This window comes from Thalia democratica, unplaced genomic scaffold (assembly GCF_965202585.1).
Source record: "Thalia democratica unplaced genomic scaffold, ktThaDemo2.hap1.1 HAP1_SCAFFOLD_1305, whole genome shotgun sequence".
Lineage (NCBI taxonomy): Eukaryota > Metazoa > Chordata > Thaliacea > Salpida > Salpidae > Thalia > Thalia democratica.
In genome coordinates, this window is record NW_028140188.1 from 1 (window position 1) to 20,311 (window position 20,311).

The following is a 20,311-nucleotide window of genomic DNA, read 5'->3' on the forward strand; positions in this document are numbered from 1 at the left end:
ACAACTATAAAATAACTCGGTTCTCCGATTCATCTTATAATAAACAACACTAAAAACATTTGATTACTAAAAATTTGTCCAATTATAAAAAATAATTTTGTTTCATTTTGCATCTTTTAAATATCAGATAGATATCTTTTTTTCACAAAAATTTACTTTTAGTAATAATATCAATAACCACATTAAAGTCAAAATTATTGAGGGTTCGTATCATCAAACTTGAACTGAATAAAGCATATATATGAATATAATATAAGAAATAAATTTTTAATCTTTTAAATATCAGATAGATATATTTTTCTTAACAAAATTTACTTTTAGTAATAATATCAATAACCATATTAAAGTCAAAATTATTGAGGGTTCGTATCATCAAACTTAAACTGAATAAAGCATATATATGAATAAAATATAAGAAATTTAGGTGTCAATAAGTATAAGTAGACTTTTATTTCACAATATTATTTAATTTAAGAATTTTAACTAAAACAAATTATACAAAAATATAATTTGAAAAGTAATAAATCATTTAATTTAACTCTTCATCAAAATCTTTTAAAACAAATTAACAAAAAATGCTTATTAAAACAAATATAAACTTAAATCTACTTTTTTTCAAAATGAAACATACAACAATTAAAAAATTAGTTCTATAGATTTTTAAATAAATTTCAATTCTCAAAATACTTGATTTCTAATCTACAATTTATTTATACTTTTTGAAAGGATTTTGAAATTAGGTTAAAATAATAAGATGAAAGAAATTATTTGAGATTGATTATTTTTGAACTTTTTGTTCTTAGGTACTACAATATTTCAAACAATTGACGATTATTTATTAAAACAAATATTTGACTTAATTTTAAGATTTCTTTACAGGTCGTTAAAGCTAACAAATTCTTAAAAACGTTGTTCTTAAATGTTCTTAATATTAATAATTTTTTTGTATAAACTTTACCCAAATTTTAGTTAGAAACAACGGTCATAAGTTTCTTTTTAACCTTATGTTAAATTTGTATAATTATTTTTCATTTCTAAGTTTAACCTTTTAAAAAGGATTGTCTAAAAACATACAATTTAATAAAATTGAGTTAGTTTATCTGTTTTTATAAGTTTTACTTACTGTAATAAATTAAAACTATCATAGTAATAAAAAGTTCTATAATACTAAGACAAGTAATATATATTCTAAGTTCAATTAAAATACAACTGCTACTGTTTTAATTGCTAAAAAGTTTTTTTCTGACAAATAAGAAAAAAATTAAAAAAAAAACAATTTTTAGTTTGTTAAGAAGTAGCTGCTAAACAAGACTTTTAGAAATAAAATAAATTTTATCCATACTTTTGTAACAAATTATTTTAAGAAAATACTAAATAAAATTTGCAAAAACAAATAAAAATTCAAACATAATATTTTTAAAAACTCATGTATTCATAATTCACTTTCGTTTATTATTAAATATATGTATTTTATTTCGTTAATTCTAAAAATTACACCTGTTGTTTGATTTAAAACTTGTACAGCATAACTGGCCAATTAAATGCATAAGGGTAAAAGGAAAAATAACAATTAAATATTACAGTGAACAAGTAGAAAATTATTTTTAACGTGTACAAATTCTTTAAAATAGAACATAATTTCTTATAGATAGTAGTAATGTAGGTTCAATTAAATTGTTTTTATTAAACTGTTCGTTTTGATATATTTCAACTAAAAAAAATATTTGAAATTTTAACTTTTATGACTAATTACATAACGTAAACTTCAAATTAATTACTTTACTAATTTAATTAAACAAAGCATTCAATAGTTCAATAATAGTAGATTTAAAATTAAAAAAAAAACTCAATAGAAAACTTTATAGTCCAAAAATATCGCTAAACTAAATTTGTTATCATCTCAACTCAAAATTTTGCTTACTGATTTAGTAAACAAACTAAAACTGCGATAGTATTATTTATACTTAAAAACAGGAAACATGCATAGTAATAAGGATAATAACAATTTAAAATATACACTTAATTAAGACACTCATAATAATCAAAAATAGGATTTAACTTTTTTTTTTAGTTCCAAGACTAGAACGTTAATAATAAAAAACATTGAACTAAAATCAAAATTACTTGTTTATTTAGTAAAACAATATTTCAACTTACCTTCATTCTGCTCGAATCGGTTAAATAAACAGAAATAATTAAAAAATACGTGCTTTACATACTACAATCGTAAGGAGTTTTTATAGAAGCTTAACTTTTATCTTTTTAGCGTTTGTATTCAATTGCACTTAGTATTAAACTTGTTAGTTTTAGAACGATAAATTAAATAAAAACATGTATAACTATTAAAAGTATACAAATCCATATTTCAAATTTTTAAGTCCTACCTAAAATAACATTTTTTTGTTTCTTTCTTAATATGTTTTCAACTATCTTTTTATTATTTATATTCTATTTATCACTGTCGAACCTTACCTTTACCCTTGATCGGAAAGCGGTTCTCAGTTTCGAATTTAATTAAAATAGAAATTAAAACTAACAAAAAATATTTACTTATTTTGTTACAGCTCAATTGAGTGTGTTTTTGTTTAATTCTCTTAATACTTAAATTTGGTGTAATTATTACCTGACGTTTAAAGTTCAAAAAAATGTTCATTATAGTTTTATCGCTTAAAACAAGTCTTAAAGTGTCTGAGTAGTATAATAAATAATTTTCCACTTTAATTCTACCAATTTTAAATATTTAGTTAGTTTTTTACATTGTTAGTATTTTTTTTGAAATAGTTTTTTCAATTTTTAGCAAGAAAGAGCAAGACAAGTGATTTTAGTATATTTAATGACAACTATTATTTAATCTTTTTATGTTGTTTAAATATATTGAAATCAAACTTTTTTGAATAGTAGGAACTTAAATGTTTTATAAATTAAATAAACTGTTATCCAATTTAATACTACAGTTTTTGACTACTTATATAACTGAGTCTAAATACTTAATTATTTTGTAAGCCTTCGTTTGTCAATTTTGTAATTATGAAACGGCTTTATATTTTATAGTTTTTAACTATTACCTAAACAAACTCAAAGCTAGCTTAGAAATAGAAAAAGGTAATAAAAAATCCACACAAACTTTAATGATACTTAAACACCGCATTTCACGACATCAAACTTTTTGGCAATAGATCTAAATAGATTTATTAACATTAATAACAATAATTGCTTAAATTCTTATTAAGTATTTGCTAAAATGGTATTGTGACATCATACTTTAGAATATTGATTTTACTACATCATCTGACATCGACCACAGATGCTTAACCTAAACAAAAAATAAACGCATAACATATTAAAATGTTTTAAAACTTTTACTTAAAAAATACTTTGGTTTACAAAGTGTTTATAGAATTTTTATTAGTTTATACCTTATACAATTTTCAAAATAAAAGTACTTTTCAATATTTTGAAAGTTGTTTTTATTAAGTAAATATATTATTTTTCAAAAAGTTTTAGTTTCTTTAAATACGTGTAATTAATTTAAAAAAAAATGTAACGGATCAACAATTTTAACAAAACTGTAAGTTTTAGCCTTTTTATTAAAACGCGTATTAGTTTTACAAATAAAAAACATACTGTCTAAATAATATATTTAAATAATATGCTTTGTATATGTTTAAATAATGAAAATGTTGAAACTAGTTTTTATATAAGCTTTCTAACAACTATAAAAAACTAAGACATCATTTATTTTAACTTTCCTATACTTATTTTAAAACATGATCAAGTTTTTAAGTATTAACCAAATCGTAGAGTATAAAGAAGCAATTTTAACAAGTTAATAGTGTAATAGATGGGTATTGGTAAAAGTGTTTTGCTGTCATATTTGATAAAAGTTTTAAATTTTTAAACTTTTTAAAGTGTCAGTTACGGGAGATAACCTAAAAAAAACTCTGTAAAATTTCAAAATACAAGTTTTTCAAGTGATAGTTTAAGAACTATAGGTTAAACTAACTGATTTTAATTTATAACAATGTTAATTCTTAACAACATTATTGTATTAATTATATAACACGACTAAGTTTTTAAAATGCTGTACTATTGTAGTAGTCTATTTTAAGTCTTTTTCTTATAAACCTATTTTGGAAGTTTTTAGATTTACTAACTTAGTTACTAATTTTTGAAGACTACTTAAAAATAGTGTGTAATGTTAATTTCTATTAAGTCAAAAAGAATTAAAATAATGTAGAACTTGTTACTTTTATCATACTATCCTTTAGATTATATATATTTTAATTACCATTAATAAAAATTTAACCTCAGCACCGTTGTAATAATAATTTCAAAGAATTAAATAAATACACCGAGTTTAAACATTTACTTATTAGCATTAAACACCGTTATGTTTCTAGATCATTATAAATTAAACACATTAGTTTGATCTAGATGTTTGTTTTAGATTTATTTGTAACTCAATCATAAGCCTAATATCATTTGCAAGTTACAGTAACCTCTCGAATCTTTACGTACTCGTGACGTTGCTCACTCTCATTTAGTTACGCATTTTTGAATTCTAAAAACACCAAAAAAAATATATTTTTTTAATATTGCAAAAGTAAGGTTTATTGTATTTTTTTGATTTAAGATATGTTTTTAAATGCTAACTCACCTCTCTTTATCTTCGTACTTTATAAACTTATGTTCCTTGACTAATTGATAGTTATTTTAGTTATACCTCAGTATATCAGTTACATATTTTTTTCTTACATAAAAGCAAACTTTAAAACAAATATAACTATTTATTTTTTCTTACTTTAAAATTCTTACAACAGGAGTTTCCTAAATAATATTAGGAAGACTTTTTAAAAATTTGAAGTGAATAATTTGAAAAACACAAGGGATGATTTTTAATGAAATTAATATTTTTGCATTTTTAGATTCTGCCTTCCATAAAAAGCCTATTGCAGTCTATAGCTCTGATCGTTATAGCTTAGGTGTCATAACACCCCTCCTTTTTTAACTTTTAATAAATAAAAATTTACAATTCCTTAAACTCCTATGGCATGAAATTTCAATCTTAGTCAAAAATCCAGAAAGATATATTTAATACAGTGCAATAAAGTTTGTCTTTATATTGGCAAAGGTAAAATTTAAAAAAGTTGTAGTAACATAAATTAATTTTATTAAAAAAATTTATTATATTTTTTATATTTTGTTCAAACGAAGAAATCCATTACAGCACCAAATGCTTATTTTTGTAAAAGGCTACAGAAACAAATTTGAATATAGACACCACACCATTTCTTAATTGTAAGCAAACGCTTAATTATTAATTGAATTTGCAAGAAGAATAAAATATAAATGTTAAGTATCAAATAAGTCACATATAAATAAAGATAAAGATAAAATCAACTTCTTATTTAAATTAGTAATTTTTTTTTTCAAGTATTAGTATTTTATATAAATTTAAATCCTTTTTTTAACTTGTGTTTTATCTTATGTGTTTATATTTATAAATAAAGTATACAAGTTGTTAAAAATTTGAATGTCCCCAGTCTTCTATTAACTAGAAGCAGTATAAAAATAAACAGCTATTATAGTAAGTATATTTGGTACATCTCGTATTTTTACAATATCTCATATCTTTACGCATTTTTTCTGTGGACACAATGTGCGTAAATAAGCGAAAGGTACTGTACATGTTTTATCTCAAATATGTGATATATATCTTATGCACTTTAGTTTTTATTAGTCCAGTTTTTGTTTATGAATCATTAATAACACTGTAATTAATTAAGAAAAGAAAACACAAAAGCTATCATATTTTTTTCTAAGAACTTTACCTAATGTTCTTAAAGTATTTGTTGGTATTTTAACAATATGCCTAGTATAATTTTCAGCTTACATATTTTGTTTTATTTCTGTGATATACAGTTTTATGAAGTTTAGCTTTTATTAATCCAGACTTAAAAATATAAACAATAAGCTGACTTCACATGCGTAATATTAAAATATAGCAAAACTTTTTTAAATACATATTAGAATTTCTTAAGCTTGGATATTAGGTTTTCGTGTTTTTCAATTTATAACCGTGAAATGCGGTGTTTTAAGTAGAGAAATTTGATATTCGTATATTATTCTAAAGGAATTTTTACAAATATAGGTATAAACAACAGCCTTCAGCAAAAACTGATAAATTTTTAAACTGTAATATTGTAAGTATAAAAATGTGTTTATAGGCTTTATTTAAGTATATTGTTTCGTAAAAAAAGAGTTATCCTTTAACTTGTTTTTAACGGCTTTGACTTTAAAATAAATAAATAACTTTAATAAATATGTTGTTCATATATTACTAACAATTGTAAGATATAAAATAGTTTCCAAGCTAATATTTTTAAATACTTGAAATCGTTTGTGAACATGTAGAAATTTAGAAAAACAATACAGAAAAAAAACATTATTTTATATACAAAATACATGTAGCACTTTAAGCAAAGACTTCACTTTATCCTATCTACTTGTTTGTAATTCTCAGTTTTGTTATCTTATATTTTAAGTTTTAAAAATTAATTATTTTTTTTTTTAATAAAATTTTTTTTTTTTTTTTTGAACATGAATTTTTCATTTTTAATTCAAATATTTGCAAAAAAAAAATTATCTATTTAGATATTTATATACATACATAATGGTAGTGATTTATAAAGTTTTGGTCGATAACGCTCGACAATTTAAATCTTGTTGAGATAAACTATTTACACTTGAGATACAATAAACGTTTATTTACAAAATAAATTTATTAAAAGATTTAATTATTAAACTTTGTAAGTCTTTACTTAATTAATTTCAATTTATTACTTAATTTATTACCTGACTTAACGGCTTAACTTAATATTTACTATGTGTTGAGTATGTTTAACGTTTACATCACAGCTTTTTTTATGTCACTACACAGTTTACTACTAAAAACATATATGATTAATATTTTCATAACAAAGTAAGTTCACATCACAAAAATTTAAAACAATTGAGATATTTTTTTTCTAGTTTTTAGAACTGTTTTCTTAAAAGTTTGTCTACAAAGATAATTCCTTTTTAATTAGTATTGAAATTTTAGTTTGAATTGCTGAAAAACTCATTTATTCATATAACTTTTTGTTAGAATTTCTAGTTTTTTAGCAGTTTTAGTTTAAAAATTTTATTATTAAAAAATATAGCATAAAAGGTAAAAAAGGTAAAGAGTAATACAAGCGGTCACATACTAAATTTAGCAGCTCAATTATTTTAATCTAAATCAAACTTATTTCATATATAAATTTAAAACTAATAATTTTGGCTCTTTTAACATTTTTATTTATACATTAATTATGGAGATATTTCAGTAATACAAATTAGTAGCCAAGGAATTTTGGCAGGTATCCATATTTTAAGACTATTAAATTACGTTTTCATTAAGTTTTTTTTTTCCTTTTTAGCAAACCTACATTTTACTTACAATGTATAGCTAAAATCAGTGAGTTTGATTTATAGTTCTTATTACTTTTGTTTCAGATAGAAGTAACTAGTTATTGTTAAGCCACTATATTTAATAGTTAAATTTTAAAGTTAACGACACCAGGGTTATTTAACAAAAGAATGAAAAAATAAAAAAACGCCTTTGTTGGTTTAAAAATAATTATTCGGATTTAATTACGTTAAGTTTGTGCTTTAAATCATTAAAAATCATGTAAAATGATTAGCTAATTAGTCGTATATTATAATGAAAATAATCTAAAAATGTACTCTTTACAATTAACAAAATATGCTTATAAAATTTAAGGTTGTTTCAATTCGAAAATTTTAAATTTTTAAGAACTTAAGCTATATAGATTTAAATTTGTGTTACTAATATTAAAAAACATTGGAGAATGAAGTTATATTCATATTTATACTAAGAAGAATGAATAGTTAATTTTTGAGATTTATAGGTAAACCGCTTAGCTAAAAAAAAAAACTTTTTTGTTAATTCAATCATCTTTTTTAAACTTTTCTTGTTTTATCTAAAAATTTGTTTTAGTTGACAATGACGTTACAAAAGGTTTTAATTAGTTTAATTTAAAGGTATAAATAACTTTTTAAATTTAATTTTCATCAAACAATACTAAGTTTGCATATTTACGTTAATGTTTTTAAACTTAGTTTTAGTTAATAAAAATATAAGTAAAAAACACGTTTTTATGCATTCTTAAGATTCTAAAGCATCAGTTAAAATTAAATTAAACTTAAACTGTGAAAAAAATTATTTGTTTACATAAAAATTTTCTATTAGTAATTTGTACAATATTTTTTAGTTTTCAGTAGTATTGAATTTGTAGTAAGTATAAATTTAAAACTAAGAAACTTAGACATGAAACTTAGTTTTGAGTTATTTTGCATAAATGATTTTATTTTGTTTTAGTTTGGTTTCATCCGTTAAAATAACACAACTCTATAAAATCCTAATTTTTTTTTTAATATTTTTTTAATCTATATTTTATATCAAAATGTTTGTGTTTTTTTCAACATACGCCACTAAAAAGCTTTAAAAATTTTATATTTTAGATAAAGTTTAAGTTATACTTTTAGTATAATCTTAAATAAAACGTTTTTCGATTGAAAATAATAATTCAAAGTTAATAGTAATCTAATCTCATACAGAAACGTTCACACTTTTTGTCTGTTTAAACATTTAAACTTTTAATTACTAAAAATCTTTTAAGAACAGAAAAACAAAAACTTAATATTTTTTTAACGAATCTTTCAGTTTATGATAATCTTATTATATCGTAAATGAATTTATTTATTATATTTTTGTTTAAGTAAGGTAAAATAAAACTTTATAGTTTCTTTAACACTTAAATCTGATATTTGTCTACTCAAACCAGTTATGTAAATATTATAACAGTGTATGTATACCTTACTTTATACAAGCAAAAAATTAAATTTAAAAAAAAAAAACTACTAAGCATGGTATTATTTAATATATTTTTAAAACAACGTTTATCAGATTTGTAAAATTGAAACAGTTTTTTATTGTTACCGGTTTTTAGTCAGTTTTGAAATTGAACCATCCACAAAGTGCAGTAGAACTGATATACTACAATTATAATGATTTAAGTATATCCCGAAATTTATTCAAAACTTAATCAGGAAAAAAAAATATTCCGACTGTTTGTGATCATTTAACCCAAAACAATAAGAAATTTTACGTGTTTGATTTAATAACATTAAAAAACAAAAGTTTTACTCGAAAATGCTTACTACTTGTTCGGTATGATTATGTTAACAAGGTTTTAATTCACATTTTTGTTAATCTTTAGTTTAACGAATTTAATTTACTTCTTGTTAGAAAACATTTTTACACAACAGTATTGCAGAATTATGATCAAGTTATGTATAATTTAAATATTTTAATTGTACAAAGTCGTAGTGAAAATGTTTTTATTAGATGAAGCTAGATAAATTTGGTTGAGTTAATTAAATAAACTTGATAAATTAACGGCAACAAAAATATATTGATATTCAGAAACAGCATGTATTATTAGAAATTTGCACATTAGTTTTACATTAATTGATTGCTTATAGTTTTTTAATTATACTAAAACTTTTATAAAGTATTTACTGTTTTATTTAAGTTCTGTAAATCATGTAGTTTTTTTTTTAATATCTGTTTTTTAACTCAAGTTTAAAATCATATTTTTAATAATTCTTAGAACTTTGTTTTATTCATTTTAAATATATGATTTTGATTAATATCAAATTAAAATTAACAAAATATAAAACAAAATTCAGTTTCTTTTTAGTCTTTACTTTTTCTATTACTAATGCGATAATGTTTTTCATACTTTAATCAGTTTTCAAAACACTAAAAGTTGTTAGAGAACTATCAGCTGTTTTTACCTGATATATCAGGTTTAAAAATTGGAGTAGATATGACTAAATTCTGAGAGTTTAGATTAAAATTTAGGTTTGGTAAAATAGCTGAATTAGATGCGACAGTTTGTAGGTTTTTATAATTACGTCAGTAAGAGAATTATTGCAACGAGTTTATCTTTTGAAAAAACTTTGTATGACAAAAAATTACATGACAACATAAACTTAAAAGTTTAAAATAATTGTTATAAACTAAATTATTTAACTTTATTTTAATTTAATTTTATTATTTTAAGTTTTGATATTTAAACGTGTAATATATAAATTATATATTTAAAATTTTAAAACTCCTTAAAATAAACTCTATATTTGTTAGAGTTATAGGGGTTTTATTTCTTTCACAAAACATTGTTAAAACAAGTTAACTATTGCAAATTAAAAATAAAAATTAAGCTAAGTGAGATAAAAAAAACTATAAGTTTTTTAATGATGATAATAAGTTAAGTATTTACTTGTAATCAGTTTAATAATTTTCTACTTTCTTTAACCAACTTAAATAAAATATGTTTCAAATTTATAATATTTTATAATGTGCCACACGATTATATTACTTATTATATTTTAACATTTTTTTTCCGGTGCATAACTTATTTAAAAAAAGTTAGAAACAAGTTTCAATTTTTTCCTTAAAATTATTTGAGATCTTTCGAAGTACGTCTTACCAAAACTATTAAATTACCAAATTAAACTAGATTGGAATTGAAATAAGAATGTACTGTAGTTGAAATTTTAAAATCTAAAACAACGTAATAATTAAATAAAAATAATAACTAAACGCTTATACTGTAGAAATTTTTTTACTAATAAAACTAGTAAGTTTAAAATCAAACTAAAATAAACCAGCGATAAAAATGAAAATAGAAAGTAAATTATAAATTTGAGATTTTAGTTGTTAAAAAGTATTTTAAGTTAGAATAAAGTATGAAATTATTTAAAAGATCATTTGAAATATTTAAAACCGACGCAATCGGGCAAAAAAAATAAAAATAATCACAAAAAGCGCGCAAAAATTTCATTTTTTTCTAAAATGCGCGCAAAAATGATTGCGACTCTTAGTGACGTCATTTAAAATGCTTGCAAACACTTGCATCAAAGTTAACTTTATAAACCTGTTCAATTTTTAAAATTGAAGTAAATCTTATGACTAATTATGTAGCAATTTTTATACCCGTATACTCGGGCAACAAAACAGTAAGAAACTAATTAAAATTTTTGCAATTTATTTAGGTTTAAAAAGAGAAAAAAAAACTTGTTTTTTTAAGCAACCTATTGAATTCTATGACTTTACTCTATATATTTTAGAAGTCTGAAGTTTCCTTTCATACTTTTAATTTAGATTAAGTAAATGTTTTATTTATTAATGTATATTAAAAAACAAAATATTAAGTTCAATGGTTGTAAATGTTTGTATAATTTTTTTTATTTATACATATTTATTTTTTGCCTATCGTTGTGTTTATAATAGATATTAAATAAAGAACAACAAAGTTAGAAAAAGTTTATCAACAAATAGATAAATAATAGTTTTAAAAGTTATAAACAAGTTATTAAGGCTCAATTAATATAATTTTAGTAAAAAAGGTACTGTAGTATTAATTAACTCAAACACGTTATTTTTTGAATAAATATATACATAAAATATAAATATAGCTCTAAAATGTTTAAGTTTTTTTTCCAAAGAACATTGAGTTAAACGAAGCTAAATAACACGAACAATGTAAAAAAAATTAGTTTTTACTATATAATTTAGTATTCGAGTTTGCGTGTTTTGCAACTATCTTTAAATTTAACATTTGTATAAAATACCCATACAAAACACATGTTTTAACAAAAGGTTAAAATATAATGCAACAAATAGTTTAAAAATGAAAGTAGTGTAGTGACATGTAAGTAGGAATTAGCTATAATTTACTTTACATTAAAAAATATAAACAAGTTTAAACTTAAGAATGAAGTTTAGACATGGCCACATATATTTAAAAAGCCTTAACCGCTTGAAAAAACGCTAAATAATATAACTAATGATAGTATATGTCTTCAAACAATCAAGTTTTGTGAAATGGATATTTTTAAACTACTTCTAATAGGTCTATTACAACTTAAAAATAATAATATATTTATTGGAAAATAGCGATGAGAGTAAGTGTTTTAAGTAAAATAAATAAACAATTAGCAAGTGTAAACAAAATAACTTGATTAGAAACAAGGATAAATATTTCTACTCTGTAAAATAATGCAAGCAAAATTTTAAGTACAAGATACCGATAGAATAAAAATATTTTTACAACAAGTTTCATCGTGACGCAGTCAGCAAAACAAAAACAGTTGCATTAATTTGATTATTGTTAATTAATTGAAAAAAAAAATTATTTGAAACATATTTATTATTGTAAGTTTATTGTCATATGAAGGACCCTGGCATCAAAACCTAGGCCACTTACACAGAAAGACATACAACAAAAAGACAAAAATAAACCAAAATTGTACATTAACTGAGTTTAACTAATTAAAGTTTAAAAATTAACATAAAAACACAAAAATTATAACACAAAATTTATAATTCCGGTGCTTCCGAAAAGAGAACAACAATATCCTACTTCAACTTCACCCAAACAGATGGTTTCACTCCAAAACTGGTTTCACTTTCATTCGAACGACTGGCTTCACATTATTTGAACAACTGGTTCAGCTTTCATTTGAGTAACCGGCTTAACTTGTATCCATACAACTTGTATCACTTTTATTCGTTTAACTAGAACCGCTTTTATTTGAACAACGTTTTTCATTTTTTTTTAGGAGAGCCTGCTTCATATTTACTTTAAAATCTTTAATACTCAGATAACTCAGCGTTTGTTGGACTTTCGTAGTAGCTGATAAATGTTGAGAACACTGACTATAAACAAAACTTAAGAACCCAAGGCCTCTAGCACTTTAACAGCCCAATAAACTATGTATTAAGGAACAGGTTTTGTTATACACAAAGGAAAGGCACCGCTAATAAAATAAAGCTGTAGGTTAAACCAAATTAGACAAATACAACCAGTGGTTAATGAAGAAATAACAAAAAAAAAAAAAAAAAAAAAAAAAAAAATCACTTATGAATTTTGCTAACAAAATATTTATTTAAATCAAACTTTTTTAACCTTAACCGAAAATGCTCAACTTTTTTACAAGAGACTATTTCGTTTGGAAGCTTGTTCCATAATTCAACTGAACGATAAAAAAAAGAATTATGCCAAACATTATTATTGAAATTATGTCTGCATGTAAATTTTCTGCTGTTACCTCTCAGTAAATAAGTACATTTATGAGGTTCAAAAATAGACTGTAAATTAATTGTAGTTTCACTATTAATCAGTTTGAAAAAAGTAATTAAGTCAAACTCAATCCTTCTATACTCTAAAGACTTTATACCAAGTTTTGAGAGTCTATCAAAATAAGATGTGTATGAGATGTTACAACGGTTGAAGACTATTCTTGTATATTTTCTTTGAATGGATTCAAGATGGTTAATATCTTTCTTCAGGTATGGAGACCAAATTGGTGTGTTGTGTTCTAACTTAGGACGAATGTAAACGAGATAAATTTTTTTGAGAATGTTTATATCTGTAGATTTAAAACTCTTTAAAACTTGAAATAAAATAGTTGATGCAATTTGATAAACGTAATTGATATGGTGGTTCCATTTTAGGTTTTCAGCAATAAAAATTCCCAGATCTTTAAACACTTTAGTTGAAGGTAACCTTATGTTGTTTATTTTAAATTCAGAAGTGATACTAGATGTATTTTTTTGAATGTTTAGAACCTGACATTTACTAGGATTTAAAACTAGTTTTCTTTCTTTTAGCCAATGATAAATTTTATCCAAAGATTTTTGTAGAATTGTGTTAGAATGGCTAAAAATTTTTGTATCGTCTGCAAAGAGATTTATGTTGCTATCGACATCTACTTCTAAAGCTATATCATTGATATAAATTATAAATAAAAGTGGGCCAATAACCCCTCCTTGAGGCACTCCACTGAAAACAGGCAAAGACTCTGAAAAAGTGTTACCAATAACTACTTTTTGGGTTCTGTTTTCAAGAAACTCTTTGAACCAGCTAACTAAACTTTTATGAATTTTGTATTGAGTTAAAGTCTTTATTAGTTTAAAATGGGATACAGAGTCAAAAGCCTTTTGAATGTCTGTGTAAATAACTTTAGTTGACTTATTGCTTAGAAATGAAACCAACCATGAGTGTAAGCAATTCAACAGTTGATAACTAGATGATCGATTAGGTAGAAAACCAAACTGTTTATGTGAAATTAGCTTATTTAAAAAAAGGTGATCGAGTATTTTTAGAGAAATTATATGTTCGAAAATTCTACAAAAACTGCTTGTTAAAGAAATGGGTCTGTAGTTTAAAGGGTTATACTTACTACCTTTTTTGTGCACTGGTATGACATATGAGACTTTCCACTGGTTTGGTACAGAGGATGTAGCTAGTGAACAATTAAAAATTAGTAAAATTGGAAGAATTAGGGAATAAATAGTACGTTTAATAAAATATGAAGGAATGTTTTCAGGCGTTCTGATTATTTTATCTTTTAGATGATTAACAGACTTAATTATTTCATCATTGCTTATGAAGAAGTTTTTCATTTCCAAACACTTTTTACTAACAAGTGTAAAATTTTTGTCATCACAATCTTTAATAAATACCTTTTGAAAGGACCTGTTAAAAAAAGAGGCTTTATCAAGTTCTGATATTATTGGAAAATTATTTTCATTAATTAATACAGGTAAAGAAGGTGTTAACTTGAGCTTTGATTTTACATAGCTGTAGAATTTTTTTGAGTTTGTGTTTTTAAAAGTGGCCACGATGGAACTCGAACCCACAATCTTCCGGTTCGTAGCCGGACGACTTATCCATTGGGCCACGCGGCCAGTCACTCAATTTAATTTAAGTGCAAATTTAATACTAACACCCGAACGATTTCGGGCAAAACAACTTAAACCTGAAGATGCTAAAAATATTATTGGTTATCAAATATGCTTATCTTACAAATATATAACAAAAGTGATAGATAATATTAAATTTTAGCTCAAATAAAGTTATCGTATACTTAATGTACTTTAACAAAAGAAGCTTGCAGGTTTTTTTTTTATGTGTTTTTAATGCCTTTTATTTTTCAAAGAGTTCGGGTATCACTACATGACTTAAGTTTTTATAATAAAAAACAAAAAATATTACGATTTAAAGAAAAAACAAAGTTATGCTAATAAATTATACATTTAATTTATTTATTGAACTTGCATCAAATTTCACTGTGCCGTAATGAACAAACAAAAACCAAACATTTGTATTATCGTTTGCGATATAAACAAAAACATTTTTAGAAAAATTTAGAAAGCAATATTAGAAAAATATTTTTTCAATGAAAACCCGAAGAAATTATATCTAAAAATAAAAAAATCAATAATTGATAAAGTGTATTTGCTGCATACAAGCATTAAAGCAAAAAAATGGCTGTTAGCTGTTACTAAATTTTTTTATATTATTTTTGGTTTATTCATGCTTTTAAAATAATAATTTTAATTTCATAATTAAATATTTACAGAGATATATTTTTACAAACGTACAATGAAATATCGCTAAGTACATTTATTAAAGGTAACCATTACATTTTGTTCAAAATTTGAAAAAAAAAACTTTGTTTGAAACTATACCCTACAAATAAAGTAGAACTTCCTTGTTACGCCTTTAATTTTAACTACTTATTATTCGTATGTGTTCAAAACGCAAAATGCGTACTCAAAAATGATATTGTTTAAAACTGAAACTACATAAATTGCTTAAAAAACCTAGACTTTATAAAATTTTATTGATTTTCAATTTTTATGTAAGGATTACTTAGCAAATTAGTTATTTTTTACACTATTTTACTTTACACACATATATATATATATATATATATATATATATGAATCAATTAGCTCTAGATGTTATAAATTATTATTTTACAAATTTTATATATTCAATACTAAAAAAACTAAAATAGTTATCTAACGCATATACTAATAATTGGAATCAAAATAAATATAATTTTGGTTTTAAATTTTTTAAATGTTTCAGATAAGTTCTATATTTTCTAAGATATTCTGTGTAGCATATTATATAAGTATTTAGTTTCATACTTTGTTGGTATGTGCAAACAATTTACAAATATTTATAAATGTTATATTTTATTAAAAAAAGTAAAAATTAAACAAATCATTTGTAAACAAATAAATAATTAAAAATTAATTTTAGCATTTTTAGAGTTTAACTTAAAATTTATTAGTTTATAAACGTCATAGTGGCATCCTCACAAACACTTAAGGAGTATTTATGTTTTTATTATAGCTTATTTATAATCACTCACCCATGGGGAAATTCAGGATAGTTTGAGACCGTAAAATGCGGTGTTTCATTACAAAACATAAAATTTCTTTTTGCATTCCTTTTTAATATTTATTTATGTATATTGAAAGACAAAACATTACGTTTAATGGTTCTAAATGTTTGTATGACCTTTTATAATTCAATTTTTTTATATTTTTGCCCATTGTTGTGTATAAAAATATATCAAGTGAAGAACAATAAATTTATGAGAAGTCTAATAAATAAAATAGATAAATAAAAGTTTAAAAAATTATAAATAAGTTGTTGTAATTAAATTTTTATACATTTAGTTATAAGGTACTGTAGTATTAGTTAACTAAAACACCTTATTTTTGAATAAATATATATATAAAATATATATTAAAATCAAAATGTTAAAGTTTTTATTTAAAACAACTTTTTATTAAACAAAGCTAAATAAGATAAACAATATTATTAACTAATTGTCGTTAAATAATTAAGTATTAGAGCTTGCGTGTTTTGCGTTTACCTTTTACTTAAATAAATCATTAAAATACCTATACAAAACACTTGTTTAACAAGTGACGTAAATTAAATGCAAAAAATATTGTATTACTAAATTTAAAATGTAAATAGTGTAGTGACGTAAAATACAAATTCGTTAAAGTTTATTTTTTATTAAATATATAAACCAGATTTTCTTAAAGAATGTACTTTAAGTATGGCCACTTAATTTTGAACAGCCTAAACCGGCTGTAAAAACTAACTAAATTAGCAAAATGACATATGGCTTTATTTATAAAAATAAAAATAGAATTTAAGATAACTTATAATAATGAGACTGTTAGTAATGTGAAAATTTAAAAACTTTTTACATAATTTTAAGAAATTAAAAAAAAAAACTATTATTTTTTATAAACAATTTAAGTTCTTAAGTTAAAAAATGAATGAATCAGTTTATAATTTGTGTTGTATGGTAAGCTTGGAAAACTTGATAAAGTTAAAATTTGCAGCACGCGAGGTGCTTTTAGGTTTAAAATAAACATTCTACATTTTATAATACTACAACAGTAACTTCATAAATAAGTTGTAAAGTGAACTAATCTTGTTATTTTGGAACTATAAAAACATTGTGATTTTAAAAACTTGTAAACACATGTCTTATTTTTAGTAATTAAATAACTTTTAAGTTCACAGTTTTGAACATAAAAAAATAGTTAACAAAAGTCAAAGTAAACAATAAACTACGTAAAAAGAAGCAAGTTTTATGCTTATAAGTATATTATTGTGTAAGTATATATATAATAAGATAGGTAAATAAAAAAATACTTGTACTTACTTACAATTAGTCTAAGTTTAATAAAAAATTCCAAAATTTTGCTTCAGTTCATAATAAACAACTTTAAAAAAACTCTTTATAAAACTTGTGTTTAAAGTACTTCAGATATTTGGATGATAAACCTTTTTTAAAACTTATTATTCTAACTAGCGTTATACTAGTTTAAAGGTGAATCTTTAGTAATAATCGTTGAATAAATAAACATTAAATCACAACTTAACGTATTAAATCATCTCTTTAGTGCTTAGATTACAGCAGGGACATAGCTAGCTCAAAAAAGTTACGAATCTTCAAAAACAATCAAGAATAACGTGTGATGACGTCATAACGGGAGTAGAGTAGTTTAAGCTACCTTTAATTTTATATGAAAGTGTGCAGTTTTGTTAAAATTTGAAAGATAAATTGAATGTTCAAGTATAATGAATAACTGAATACAAACCAATTTGTACTGCTCTTGATCCCCTATAATTCTTTATGTTTTGAAACCTTTATGAACCTATAAAACCTTTAATTTAAAATAAAATTTTAATAAAGAACTTAACTTTAATAGTTTTACTGATAAACCTAAAATATATAACTTTGAAAACAGTTTTCCCAATTCAGATAAAGTTTGCAAAAATTATTGCTTTTATCAGAAGAAAATCATAATTTTAGTTGTTAATTAAAAAACAAAAAATATATAAAATAGAATAAAGTTCACAACACTAGATCAAAATTTAAATGTACATTTACTTTATTTTTTCAAAAATAATCCTTAAAGAAAGGAAGAGTACATGTCTTTGTGAATGTTATACCTAGCTTTGGTAGCATAAAGATTTAAGCTGTAAAAAAGAATAAAACATTTTCCTACTAAAAAAATTGTTAAATAAAAGCTATAAAAAAGAATCAATTTTTTTTTTTTTTTGAATAAAATTGTAAAAAAAAAACTTGCTTAAATAACCACGAGGTTTAAATAATTAACATCAATAATTTTCAGATACAATTTAAAACATATAAATAACTTAAAACATAAATATTTTCAAACATAAAATGCATTTTTTTTTTAAGTTGTTATGAATTAATAAAAACACTTTCACACTTTTTAATATAAATAGTATTAAGTTATTCTTATTAATCGTGTGTAAACAAAATTTTAATTTAAAAGTAGTAATCCAAGCATTTTGAAACAAAACAATAAGGTTTTAATTTTCTTAAAGGAGTATATTCTTACAGAATGACGCCCTAACAGTAAAAACTAATAATTTTTTTATTAATCATAAAAGTTATAGTATCATCCTCACAAACACTAAATAAATATTTTTGTATTTATTAAAACTTTTTCCTTTATACACTTTTTGGGAAATTTACTTAGTTTGTGACCGTGAAATACGGTGTTTTAATTCAAAACATATACTTTGTATTGTTATAAAAATTCTATGAATGTTAAATCACCCAACTTTGTTTTTGTAAATAAATACTAGTTTTAAAACAATTATATTAAATACGATCACATAGGTAAGATATATAAAACAAAGTTAAAGACTGGTAATTAAGTATTAAGAGACTATGTTGTTCTACAGATAGTAAAAAAAAATCACTGTATTACTAACTAGTTTTTGCAACTTATTTAAAATGTCAAAGTCTGACGCCCGGTTAATAGCAACTAATAAAACTATTAATTATAAAATTGATAGTACCATTTTATAAAGGTTCAATAAATAAATTTTTGTATTAATTTTAGCTTGTTTGTCCAGTACAAGCTAACTGTAGTTTGAGATCGCAAAATACGGTATTTCTATATTTCCGGTTTCAGTGATCTTAAGTGATTCCAAATCGAAAACAAAACATCGGCAAGATCATATCACAAGCCTAGACTTTTGTATGACGTAAAACTATTCAGTCATCTTAAGGCTCATAGTCTGATAATTAAATTAGAAAAAATCCTTATAAAAAATCACAAACAATAAACAAACAGCGCTAAAACAACCTTTGAATATTTTCACTTTTATTTAGAATTTATGTTTTTAAATAAACTTTTAATATTTCAAAACATGATATAGCATAACTAAAAAAACAAATAACAACACACATAAAGGTTTAGAAATATATAAAATACTTAAGTCTAACAACAACCTAACCATTAATAATCATTGAAATTAAATCTATAACTTGTTATTTTAACAAATGTTTTTTTTAGCTTTTATAAAAAAGTTTATGCTATGTTTAACCAAGCGAAACAAAAAAAAAACTAATTTTAAATATTTGAAAGTAACAGTAGGTTTGAAGTGCCACAATATACAGCAGTGGCGTAGCGTGGGATTTTGGTCAGGTGGTGCGCAAATTTTTCTCTCAAAAATTTCCCCAAATAAAAACTTTTATAATTAGCTATGAAAAGATCTTTTTATAAGATGTAAATAAACTATTAAAATTCAGTTCGCAAGTTCGCAGTAACTGCTTAAAAAAATACTTATGTATTACAAAATTAAACAATATTAAACGCATAAATTTCATTAGAATTACTAGCACAAATGTAAACTTACTTAATAAAAAATTGTTTTTACTACTTACAGTAAACTTTATATCTTTAAAAATGAATATATTCAATAAAACGAAAGTATCTTTTTTATTTACGAATAAAATTTCAATCAATTTAATATACAATACAACAGTG

The 20,311-nt window shown here is 22.6% G+C and overlaps 1 non-coding gene across 1 annotated transcript; it reads right to left on the reverse strand.

Moving 5' to 3' along the window:
- Positions 1-14,790: 14,790 nt before the first annotated feature.
- Positions 14,791-14,863, reverse strand: Trnar-acg (transfer RNA arginine (anticodon ACG)). Its single transcript has one exon. It is a non-coding gene; the product is annotated as a tRNA-Arg (tRNA).
- Positions 14,864-20,311: the final 5,448 nt, after the last annotated feature.